We start from the raw sequence: 12,864 nt of genomic DNA, 5'->3' as shown, positions 1-12,864 counted from the left end.
TTATTTTTAGACATTAGCTCTGTTTTTCCTGGGCTCTCATATATGTTGTTCTCTTTTTCTTTATCCTGTATTTTTTCCCCCCTCACAGACTCACGTTGGGTTTTTCTCCTTTTGTTTCCTTGAACAAAATGAGATGAATCCAAACTCCTTGTTTGTCATCAGATAGGGTGAGTAGACTTTTTCTTACCTCCTCACTCATATCTTTAACAAACCGTATTGGTGTATTGATACAGTTCAAAGATATTTAGATATGATCTCTTTTTCACAGGACATGTGAAGGGCAGGTTGATGCATTGCGCTTTCAGCCCAGTTTTCCTTTTCGAAGCGGGCATTTGTTCAGTTGACGTACCGTTCGTTTGTCTCTAATGCTTGATTCTGTGACGTGTGAATCGCTACGGTGCACACAAGCTTCAATCCTCAGCATTCGGTGCTCATAGCCGAATAGTTCGGTGTTCACAGAGAAGGCGGATGTCACCCATCCCTTCATGCGTCTCCTCGCCTCTGTACACATACTCATTGTCCCACTGCTTTCTGGTGTTTACTCTCTCTGCCCGGACGCAGAGATTTGGAGGAGTGAGGAAGGGAAGGGGAGTCCTGTGTGGTTTTGTGTCTCACACATAGAAAAACACCCAAGGGGCATGGACGGCTTCGTCTCTGTTTGCTACGTTCTTTTTTACTTATTTACTTGTATTTTGGCTGTGCCGGGTCTTCGTTGCTGCTCTGGGGCTTTCTCTAGTTGTGAAAAGCAGGGGCTGACTTGGTTGCGGCGTGCACAGCCTTCTCATTGCGATGGCTTCTCTTGCTGTGGCGCACAGGCTCTAGGCACGCTGGCTTCATTTTTATGGACTCTGAGTTAGGCGACTGAAAGTGGGATACTATAAATATCTTTTTTGAATTTTAAATAAAGCTACAAACCATGGTGTGGGGGTTAGTGGTTGGCAGGAGCCTGAGGCAACTCTCTGGGCAGCTGGTATTACTCTGTCTGTTGATCTGTATGCTGGTTACACAGACGAGTTTGGTTAGTGAAAATTCATTGAGCTATATACCCTAATGATGCATAAACTTTTCTATATGTTACTCCGATAAAAAGTTTTTTTAAAGGTTAAAAATAATTTTGGGTCGTGTATTTTTTTTCCCTTAAGTGGCTTCTTTTTCATGATTCACACCAGAGTATGTGGTGTGATGAAGAGCATAAGGTTTTTCTCAGTGTATTTTCAAATGCCTTGGGCTTTGTGTTGATTCCACTGATTGTGGCATGAGGTTATTGATCACTTCATTGTGTGTGCAGTGGATTTAGTTTTATATTTCCATGGGTTATTAGGGTAGACATAGGAGCATCTTTTTGGAGGTTGTTAACCAGATTCCAACCCACTCCAGTATTCCTGCCTGGAGAACCACCATAGACAGAGGAGCCTGGCAGGCTTCAGTCCATGAGGTCACAAACAGTTGGACATGACTGAGTGACTAATCACAAAACCAGATTCCACATTGATCTTGAAACTATAACACATTACATTTAATTATCATAGTAGAGAAACATGAGGGCAAGGTATATATGCTTGAATCTACTGTACTAAATCAGCTGGAAACATTATACTTAAGATGCATTAGTATCTGTTCAAAGAACCAAGCCTAAATCTACCTGGCTGTTTTATGGGGTAATGGTACCAGTTTTAGGCTGACTGCTGAGATTTAAAAACTCACCTTTTGAGATACTAAACTGATTTTACACAAGTCAGCATTAAAGAAGATGGTTGATGACATCTAGTGAATTGAAGATGTCAAGATAGACAGTCCACATAATTAAAAATGTATCATCTTTCACGTACCATTAGTATGACATGTGCTCTGAAGGGTAAAAACTAACAGTTTTTCCTGAATTAGTTATATTTTTAAATGGACCAGAACAGTGGTTTTCAAACCTGACTGTGCATCAGAATCAATTGGGGAGTTTGTAAAAAGTACATATGTTTTTGCTGTTACACCAGACTTACTGAGCCAGCATATACATGGATGCACCCGGATATGGGTCAGCATTGTGGTGCATTGGACTGGGGCACATAGCTTCTCTTCTTGCTTTTCTAAGCTTCTGGGATGTTAGTTTTTTCTTTTTTCATACATTCTGCTTTTTTTCAATCCACTCTTTATGAGTTTTTTTAAAGATTTATTTTACTAAAGTATAATTAATTTAGTGTTGCATTTATTTTACTGTACAGCAAAGTGATTCCGTTATACATATTTTTGTGTACATATATGTACATTCTTTTTATATTTTTTCCATTATGGTTTATCACAGGCTATTGCATATAGTTCCCTGTGCTATACAGTAGGACCTTATTGTTTATCCCTTCTATACATCCGATCAGATCAGATCAGTCGCTCAGTCGTGTCCAACTCTTTGCGACCCCATGAATCACAGCACGCCAGGCCTCCCTGTCCATCACCAACTCCCAGAGTTCACTGAGACTCACGTCCATCGAGTCAGTGATGCCATCCAGCCATCTCATCCTCTGTCGTCCCCTTCTCCTCTTGCCCCCAATCTCTCCCAGCATCAGAGTCCTTTCCAATGAGTCAACTCTTCTCATGAGGTGGCCAAAGTACTGGAGTTTCAGCTTTAGCATCATTCCTTCCAAAGAAATCCCAGGGCTGATCTCCTTCAGAATGGACTGGTTGGATCTCCTTGCAGTCCAAGGGACTCTCAAGAGTCTTCTCCAACACCACAGTTCAAAAGCATCAATTCTTCGGGGCTCAGCCTTCTTCACAGTCCAACTCTCACATCCATACATGACCACAGGAAAAACCATAGCCTTGACTAGACGAACCTTTGTTGGCAAAGTAATGTCTCTGCTTTTGAATATGCTATCTAGGTTGGTCATAACTTTCCTTCCAAGGAGTAAGCATCTTTTAATTTCATGGCTGCAGTCACCATCTGTAGTGATTTTGGAGCCCAGAAAAATAAAGTCTGACACTGTTTCCACTGTTTCCCCATCTATTTCCCATGAAGTGATGGGACCGGATACCATGATCTTCGTTTTCTGAATGTTGAGCTTTAGGCCAACTTTTTCACTCTCCACTTTCACTTTCTTCAAGAGGCTTTTCAGTTCCTCTTCACTTTCTACCATAAGGGTGGTGTCATCTGCATATCTGAGGTGATTGATATTTCTCCCGGCAATCTTGATTCCAGCTTGTATTTCTTCCAGTCCAGCATTTTTCATGATGTACTCTGCATAGAAGTTAAATAAACAGGTTGACAATATACAGCCTTGACGAACTCCTTTTCCTATTTGGAACCAGTCTGTTGTTCCATGTCCAGTTCTAACTGTTGCTTCCTGACCTGCATACAGATTTCTCAAGAGGCAGATCAGGTGTTCTGGTATTCCCATCTCTTTCAGAATTTTCCACAGTTTATTGTGATCCACACAGTCAAAGGCTTTGGCATAGTCAATAAAGCAGAAATAGATGATTTTCTGGAATTTTCTCTTTTTTTTTTTTGGAACTCTTGCTTTTTCCATGATCCAGCGGATGTTGGCAATTTGATCTCTGGTTCCTCTGCCTTTTCTAAAACCAGCTTGAACATCAGGAAGTTCACGGTTCACATATTGCTGAAGCCATTTGCATCTGCTAACCCCAGACTCTCAATCCATTATCTTTATGAGTTTTTAATGTTATATTTGTTGCTATGGCAATTTTGTAGCAAAGCAATACAAATCAAGAATTTCATTCATTCATTAATTGACTCAATCAACATATATTTTCCAGGTACCTTTTCCCAGTTATCTTTTATTACATTATAAATCTGAAAACTTAAAACAGTTTAAGTTTGCTTAAAACAGTAAGACTTAATTTGCTTATAGTTCTGCAATATGGGGTCACCTGGAGAGTTCTGCTGATTTTGCTGATGGTCACTCTGGTGACTCATTCAACTTGTAGATCAGGTGGTGCTTGGATTAAATTGGGACACAAAGATAATGGGGGCTCTCTTTCTCCAGCAGAGTCTCCCAACTCTCCACGGGTCTGTGGACTTAAAAGCAGAAGTTCCAGGTATTCTCAAGGCTTAGCCTGGGAACTGGCACCACCACTGTATTCTATGATTAAAGCTAGTCATGAAGTATACACTAATTATGGGGAGGGAAGCACATGAGTATGTTTAAATCAGGAGTTTTGGGTCACTGGGAGCCACTGGCATATTAATAATAGATTATCACAATGATTTCTACTGTGGTAGATACTGACAAAGGGGTGGAGACAGAAGGAAGTGAAACTGATGTTGAGAAGTTACATTCTAGTTGGAGATACGGTGAATATACAGGTATTGTTAAATAACACTGAATTAAGGCTATAAGACCTTAGACAAGCGCCAAATTCATGATAACAGGGGATAGAGGGTCAGGCAAGGTCACAGATCTGTGGTGAATGAGGTAGATTCTTGATAGACAGGTAGGAGTTTCCCTTGGAGGAAGAAGGTATGTTGTGTGCCTAAAAGATCATTAAGTTCTATAATAGTTCACACTCCACAGTGAAGTCACTCAGTTGTGTTTGACTCTTTGCGACCCCATGAACTGTAGCCTACCAGGCTCCTAGTCCTACATCCATGGAATTTTCCAGGCAAGAATGCTGGAGTGGGTTGCCATTTCCTTCTCCAGGGGATCTTCCCGACCCAGGGATTGAACCCAGGTCTCCCATGTTGCAGCAGACACTTTACCATCTGAGCCACTAGGAAAGCTGGCTCCACAGCTGGGATGTTTTTTAAAGTCCTTTCTGAACAGCTGCTTTGTTTTAGAACCTTTCTAAGCCACCACCAGTCAACAGATGCATTTTGATTTGTTGGGCAAGGGTTAGCTCAGGAGGGAAGGAAGTGTGGGCACGTGTGTAGTCAGAACAAAAAGGATAAAACTGGCAAATCAGGGTTAGGGTTATTTTAGGGTTGATCTACCTTTAGAAGAACATGCATTTTTAGCTTTTGCAGGAATGATGCCTGTATTTTCATTGTTGGAGTTTTCCAAAGGTCCAGTTTTCCTAGGGCTATCTTTTGTTCCTTAAAATTTTTGTTTGTTTGTTTATGTTGAGGTAACATTGGTTTATAACATTGTTAGTTTCACATGCACAACACTGCATTTCAGCTTCTGTAATGGCTACAGGGTGCTCACTGCCAAAGCTTTAGTTTCTGCTCGTCACCGTGCAGTTGATCCTGTCTATCCATTTTGTCCCCTACCTCCCTTTCCCTCTGGTAACCTCTACTCTGTTCGCTATATCTACTTGTTTGTTTTTATGTGGTTTGTTTTGTTCATGTAGTTTGTTTTTCTGTTTGTGTTTCCTTTTTGCTTTTCACATGTGAGTGAAATCGTATGGTATTTGTCTTTCTCTGTCTGATTTATTTCACTTAGTATAGTGCCCTTGAGGTTCATTTGTCACGAATGGTGAGATTTCATCCTTTTTTGTGTGTGACTGAAAAGTATCATCTTTTTAATGACTGAAAAGTATATTATACATACACACACACACTGCACCCTCTTTACCCCTTCACCTGTTGATGGACATTTAGGTTTCCATATTTTGTCTAATGTAAGTAGTGTTGCATGATCACAGGGCTGCGTGTATCTTTTTCAATCTGTTTTTGTATTCTTTGGTTTAGAACTACTGTATTATAGTTCTGTTCTGTTTTAAAGGAGTCTGAATACTGTTTTCCATTGTGGCTGTGCCAATTTACACTCCCATCAGTAGTGTATAGGGGTTTCCTTTTCTCCTAACACTTGATATTTCTCCTCTAACACTTGATATTTCTTGTCTTTTTTTATCTTCTGTTTTAAAATACTGTTTGCCTGACAAGGTAGGATTTTCAATTTAAAATTCTTTTGCAAAGAGACCAATAGTCTCATTGTTCTATATCTGACTTTACATATGGAGCTTAAATTTTTAGTCATACCACAGTTATTTGATGCTCATAAATGACCTGACTTAACGCACAAAATCTCCATCCTTGAGCAAGTATCATGGAAAGAACAAGCATTTAGTGCCAAAGGATCTAGGTTCAAGTTCAAATGCTTTAAGTTCTTTAACTTCTCTGGCTTTCTGTTTTCTTAAAGTGAAGTGCATTTCTATAGTAATATAAACTTTTACCTAACTAACTCATCAAGTTGGGAGACTTAAATGACATAATGACACATAACTGCCACAATTATTCTCAAAACAATTTGAAAAAATGAGTACCATATATATGTTTTTTTAGCTACCTCAGTTCCTTTATAGAATAAGAGAATATTCATTGCTATTGTTATCCAGTATCTGAATGATGTTAACTGAATCAATGCACAAATTTAGAAAAGCTCCCCTCCCCTGGATCAACTGGTTATTTGATCAACTTGAGGCTGACTGAATTGTAATGTGTTACCTAAATTAACCACATGTGTACTGGTAATCGAAAATTCAGTATGCTAGAGACAGACTTTCAAATCTGCAGAGGTTTTCTTGATATCAAGCATCAATGGCTTCAGTTCTCAAAAACACCAGTGAACATGGCTAAATGTTTTTTGTAGGCTGTCAGACTGAGAACAGCTTTGAAAGAGCTTAGTACACTTAGGTACCATCACACTGAAAGCTCAACTGGTTATCACCTTTCAAAAAGTTAACCTTCAAGTGGAAGTTTAAACTTGTCTTATTTACTTTTTGCTTTTATCTTATTCCAGTAAAGTCAGAAGAAGGTCCTTCTTAAAAAACCTGAACTACTCTAGAACAAGGGTTGGCAGAGTATGGCCCCTGAACCACTTCTGGCTCTCTGCCTGCTTGTATATGACCTGCAAGCTAAGAATGTATTTCTCAGTTTTAAATCGTTGAAAGAAAAATCAAAAGAAGATGATATTTTGTGATACATGAAAAGTATCTGAAATTCTAATTTCAGTACCATAAATAAAGTTTTATTGGAACTCAGCCATGCACATTCATTTATGTGTTGTCTATGGCCGCTTTCATGCTGCAGAGTTGAATAGCTGCAGTAGAGACCATGTGGCCCGCAGAACCTGAATTTGTACCATCTGCTCCATTACAGATAAAGTTCACTGGTCCCTGCTGTAAGTTCTTCAGAAAGGAAGCCGAGCACCTGGAATTTTCCCTACAGCATAAGGAGTGGCTGACATTTGGGATTTCCGTATAGGGAATCAGGAGCATCTGGGGTCTGTCACCCTTGTAAACACTGTCTGTTGTCCCCAGAGATGGAAATTTCCCCCAGTGTTGATGGAAGTATCCAGCTCTATAGAGCCTCTGAGTCTTACACAGGGCTTCTCTCTCTCTCTCTTTGTAAAAGGAATTTTCTTATTCAGTGAGTGTGTGTAGAATATTCACTAATAATGTGTTTCATAATAGGTTGGAAGATGAAGGATAGTGAAAGTCTCTGATTTCCAAGAACTTACTGTCTAGGTGAAGTGAAGTGAAGATGCTCGGTCGTGTCCGACTCTTTGCGACCCCATGGACTGTAGCCCACCAGGCTCCTCCATCTGCAGGATTTTCCAGGCAAGAGTACTGGAGTGGGTTGCCATTTCCTTCTCCAGAGGATCTTCTTGACCCAGGGATCGAACCTGGGTCTCCTGCATTGTAGGCAGATCAGGGAAATCCCACCAGGGAAATTTACCGTGTCTAGGTGAATGATGCATATAAATCGTCATTATCGATAGTATTGGTGCTAACTTGAGAGGATGACGTGTGTGTGTGTGTAACACTGTTGCTTTTGGTGTCAGAATCCCTCCTTTCTTTTTGGGATTTTCCCTTCCTTCTTTGTAGTGCGTGGATTTTGGGTAGAACTGATCTTGATCCCTGTTCCTGAGGTGAGCATCTAACTCAGGGCTGGGCCTCTTACCAAGAGCCCTTAGGACTTCTCCTAGAACTCTGGGAAGGAGAGTCCTTTTCTCCTGGGATTTTCAACTGTTAGGATTATATAAGCCACCTTGTAGGGAGAACTTGCTTGAGAGAGAAGATGCACAGAGGGAAAGCAGAGCCAAAGGGATGGAGAAGGAGGCAGAGAGTCCAGTGACACTGACTGAACCTCTGGACACAGCTAGGCCTTAATTCCTTTTCTTTCCTGCCTTAGGAACCAGTGCAGTTCGTTTATTAGACTTCTTCTTCTTCTTTTTTTTTTATATTAGACTTCTTGCCAGCAAAAGAGAAGAGAATGTGGGCCTGAGTGCCAAATGAGTTTTATAAACAGAAAGAGTCAGGGAGTCAGAGATTAAGATCAGAGGGAGCTGTGCAAACTGGGGAAGTTGATTTTGAAGAAGTGGACTTATCTGGGCTGGGAAGAATAAAGGTGTAGGCTGAGAAAAGGAGGGATGGAAGGGCAGAGGAGAAGTGTATGGAAAGAAAAATTTCTTCCATTAATGAAATACTGCAAGCAATAACATGTGAGAGGGAGTAGATTAAAGCAATCTCAAAGCCTAGTTAAGTCTTGCAGAAGTGGAAGTTAACTAGACTTCTTATCCCAAATCTTCATGCCTTCAAACAGTTCTTTTTCATAGCAAAGGCAGCCTAAATTTTCTCTTTGAACAGTATTTGGAAAGAAAAATGAAGTGGAGAAAGACAGTAGTTATTAACTAATTCTTCCAAAGAGTGGTCTGGATAATAACAACAAAATGGTTTGCATCCATCTAGGTTGAACAGGGCACCTCTTCTGGGTTCAGTCCAGCAAGTCTCACAGACACAATAACATCAGGTACAATAATGTCAAATCTGGCCTTTAGCATTTAAAAGGGAAATTTGACCTTTAAATTTTAAAGGAAATGAGAAACAAAGGGATTACATAATTAAAAATCTGTTTCTGTCTCTTAAAAGCAATTCAATTTAGGTCAGGAGCCAACAGACTCCTTTCCCTCTAATTGTTTTGTCTTGGCTCCTGGTACCCAGTTCTTGTTTCTCCTGTGAATAGCTCATTAATGTTGGGCAGATGTTCTCATTGGGTGCCCCATATTAAGGGGAAATAATAGAGGCAGGATTGTCATCCAAGAGACGTTAATACTGACTCCAAAATAGAATGATGAACGAGAACATGGCCTCTTTCATGCCTCTTAGCGGCTAACCCCCAGCTAGGGTTTGTTTTCTATTTGACTTCTTTGGTAAACCTGCTATTAAGAAACACTGGGCAGGGACTTCCCTCTCAGTCCTGTGGTTAACACTCGATGCTTCCAACACAGAGGATAAGAGTTCTGCCCCTGGTCGGGGAACTAAAAGCCCACATGCCACGTGCCCCACCCCACCCCCCAAAAAAGAAAAGCATGGGGCAAAAATATTCAGTCCTATTCAGTTGGTAGGATGCTGAGACTGTCCCCACCTACCCAGGTCATCTAATCTTTAACATTCAGAAAGAGAGAAAGTAGAAATATTAAAAAATATCATGGAGATGGACATTTGAATATAATTAATATTAAATCAAGAGCAAACCACTAAGCCAATCACTTATAATTCTGACGATACATGACAAGTCATTGAAAAGTATAAAAGATTAATTAAAGTTTTAATTTTTGACTAGGTAATAAATTTACAAGTTTCAAATGTAAAAAAACACCCAAAGGTTTATCTCTGTCCCCCATCAGCTCAGTCATTATTCCCCACAGGCAAACACTGTTAAGTTTCTTATTTACCCTTTCAGATCATTTTTATGCACATGGAAGCCAATCTGATATATCCTTTTGTGAACAATTGGCTGCATACTTTATACTTTTTCTGCTTCTTCATTTTGCTTTTTCACTTCATAACACGTTAGAGATGAGAAGCCTTATGATTTTAAAAGAGCACTCTATGTGGACTCTGGAGGTTTATGTACAAATCTCATCACTGTATCTATAGCATAACATTGTCTGCTTTTAGAAAGAGACATTAGTACAAAAAAAAGCCAATGCTGGGTAACGACTTGAATGATAATCTTCAGCCACAACTACTCAGTTTTCTTTATGGCAGCCTTCTTTACTTTTTACATTTGTAAGTCATATCTCATATAGAAAAATAATTGAAATAAGCAAGAAGAAAGAAACCATCCATAATTTTTGCCTCTCAAAAATATCCATTTTCATCTTGATGTTTATTGAGACTCTTCCCTTCCTCCTCTCTTTCTCCTGTAGTTTTCTCCCTCTTTCCCTGTGTACACATATACATTTATATGTGCAAACATACATATTTTAAAAAGGAGATCACATTATACATGTAGTCTGTGATGTGATTTTCTCTTCTAACAACTGTCCATTTCAATGAAAATAGGTGTATACAATAACTTTAAATCACAGCCAATTACTCTAATGCATGGATAATCCATAAATTATTTTGCCAGTTACAGTTCAGCAACTTCAAGTATTTACTATCATAAACAGCTTCACACTCTACAACATTCTGAAGTGCTTAATGTCTTATTGACAGGAGATTTCCTGATACTTTGCCAAAACACATTTATTTCTCCTTCATTCTGTCCCCCCCCCCCACCCCCCACTTCTTTTCCTCTTCTCACTCCCCTCTGTCTCTTTCTTTTTTTAGAAACACTTCCATTAGCAATGTATTTCATTCTGTTCTGGTAAGATACCAAGCCTGAATCAGGGTGGGCAGCTGGCTAAGGAGGCTAAGAGGATGCTTTAAAAGCTGCCGGTAAGGAAGAAAGGTTTCTGCCTCGCTAACTCCCCATGGTCATTAAGGCAGTGTACAGCCCCGCCTTTCCACATGCCCCCTGCAAGCTGATGTCTATCATCCTTCTCTGATGGTGCCTCTTTTCTCTTTCAGAGTTTGTCTTGACACAGTATTTTCATGAAAGCTCACTGGTATAAAAATGCAGCCATGTGACCTAAATAATTATCCTCCCAAGGTGATTATTTAGAAAGACAAGACTTGTTTGGATACAGAAGTTCTGATATGTTTGTTCGAAACAAGAAGCCTCACTGTCTTATACTAATGTTAGACATTTCACCGGGTAGAGTCCGTAGGCTGCAGGAGTTGATATGGGAATTAAAATAAGGACCACTTTACCTGAGCCTGTTGGAAAAGAAAAATACATTGGAATAGCGTGAGAACAGCCATAATTATATCAACATTATGTCTTAATTTGCATCTCATCTTCCAGGCAGGTCATGCTGGGTAGCAGAAACAATTAGCATTTCATAATGTAGTAATCCTGTGTTCTAGAAAAACAAGCCACATGTGAAAGCCAGATTAATTAACAAAATATGATGCTGAACTCACCGGCACCATGTCTGGTTCTGTTACTGCATGGTTTGTACTCGCTGAGGCAGGGGAAGCAGAGAGAGTTTTGGAGATAAGGGCTTCCGTCTTTTGAGGAAGATACATGCTAGTGTAGTAATTTTCCTTCTGCTCTTTCAGTGTGGTGTTGGGTATTTGTGTGTGTTCACATCTGTGCTTTTGGGCTCAAGTCTCCATTTTTTTTCTCAGTTTATAGTTTCTGTGAGCACAGTATCACAGAGGCAGGAGCCTTTGCTGTTGACAAAGGCTGCACACCTGAAACTAACACAGCATTGTTAATCACTTATACTCCAATATAAACTAAAAAGTTGAGAAATAAAATAAGAAATATGGAGGAATTTGAACCACTTAACAAGAAAGAGACATCCATTAAGTTGCATTTGATGTGAGACACCCAGTGGGTTTACTTATCCCTGTGTGATAACTGACTGATTCTGTCTCCCAGATCACCTGGCCTTAAGGTTTGAAAAGTGGGGTGTTATTTCCTAGCTATGAGTTATTAAAGTAAATAATCTTTCTCACTTCAAAGACAGCTTAATGGATGTCTCTTTCTTGTTAAGTGGTTCAAATTCCTCCATATTTCTTATTTTATTTTTTTTAAGTTTTTATTTTATATTGGAGTATAAGTGATGAATGTTATGTTAGTTTCAGGTGTGCAGCAGAGTGATTCAGTTATACATATACATGGATCTACTGCTGCTGCTGCGTCACTTCAGTCGTGTCCGACTCTGTGCGACCCCAAAGATGGAAGCCCACCAGGCTCCCCCATCCCTGGGATTCTCCAGGCAAGAACACTGGAGTGGGTTGCCATTTCCTTCTCCAATGTGTGAAAGTGAAAAGTGAAAGGGAAGTCGCTCAGTCGTGTCCGACTCTTCGAGACCCTGTGGACTGCAGCCTACCAGGCTCCACCGTCCATGGGATTTTCCAGGCAAGAGTACTGGAGTGGGGTGCCATCGCCTTCTTTTTCAAATTCTTTTCCCATTTAGGTTGTTACAAAACACTGAGCAGAGTTCCCTGGGGGTATACAGTAGGTCCTTGTTGGTTATCCATTTAAAATAAAGCTGTGTGTACATGTCAGTCTCCAATTCTCCCGTATTTCTTAAAAGAAGTACTATGTAAATGAATGAGTCATTGATACTCCAGAGCCCATCTTTCTAACCATTTTAATGTGGCATGAAAGTGAAAGTGTTAGTCACTCAGTCGGGTTTGACTGTTTGTGACCCCATGGACTTAGCCAGCCAGGATCCTTTGTCCATGGAATTCTACAGGCAAGAATCCTGGAGTGGGTAGCCATCTCCTTCTCCAGGGGGTCTTCCCGATCCAGGGATTGAACCCAGGTCTCCTGCATTGCAGGCGGATGGACTTCTTACCATCTGAGCCACCAACTGCATCTGAGCACAAGACTTTTCTGGAATTTAATTTTAAAGGTTTTCAAGTCTTCTGGCTAGATAGCCTGCATTTGCTTCTCTGGATTCCCTTTCTACGCTTCTCCATTCTGCTCCACATCCCAGGAGGGTGACCTGTAGAAACCCTTCAGTGGGCTTCTGTGACTTCTGGTTGGGTTCAGCCCTGGCAGGAAGTTGGAGGGAGGGAAGTTGGGGTATTTACCTCCCCGGCTCTCTCCCTGCAGACTACAGCGTTACAAAT

At 40.3% G+C, this 12,864-nt stretch overlaps 1 long non-coding RNA gene across 3 annotated transcripts in view; it reads right to left on the bottom strand.

Moving 5' to 3' along the window:
• LOC101904185 (uncharacterized) overlaps window positions 1–467 on the bottom strand; it is a 42,989-nt gene extending 42,522 nt beyond the window's left edge. Inside the window, exon 1 of one of the 3 annotated variants that reach the window (XR_009492181.1) lies at window positions 95–467. This is a non-coding gene — a long non-coding RNA (uncharacterized lncRNA). The remainder of the gene's footprint in view (window positions 1–94) is intronic. The other 2 variants (XR_009492182.1, XR_239182.5) reach the window with 2 other exon arrangements.
• Between the last annotated feature and the right edge of the window lie 12,397 nt (window positions 468–12,864).

The sequence above is a fragment of the Bos taurus genome, chromosome 21 (assembly GCF_002263795.3).
Source record: "Bos taurus isolate L1 Dominette 01449 registration number 42190680 breed Hereford chromosome 21, ARS-UCD2.0, whole genome shotgun sequence".
Taxonomy (NCBI): domain Eukaryota; kingdom Metazoa; phylum Chordata; class Mammalia; order Artiodactyla; family Bovidae; genus Bos; species Bos taurus.
The sequence above is the reverse complement of the archived record's forward strand: the minus strand, read 5'-3'. Positions and strand labels throughout refer to the sequence as shown.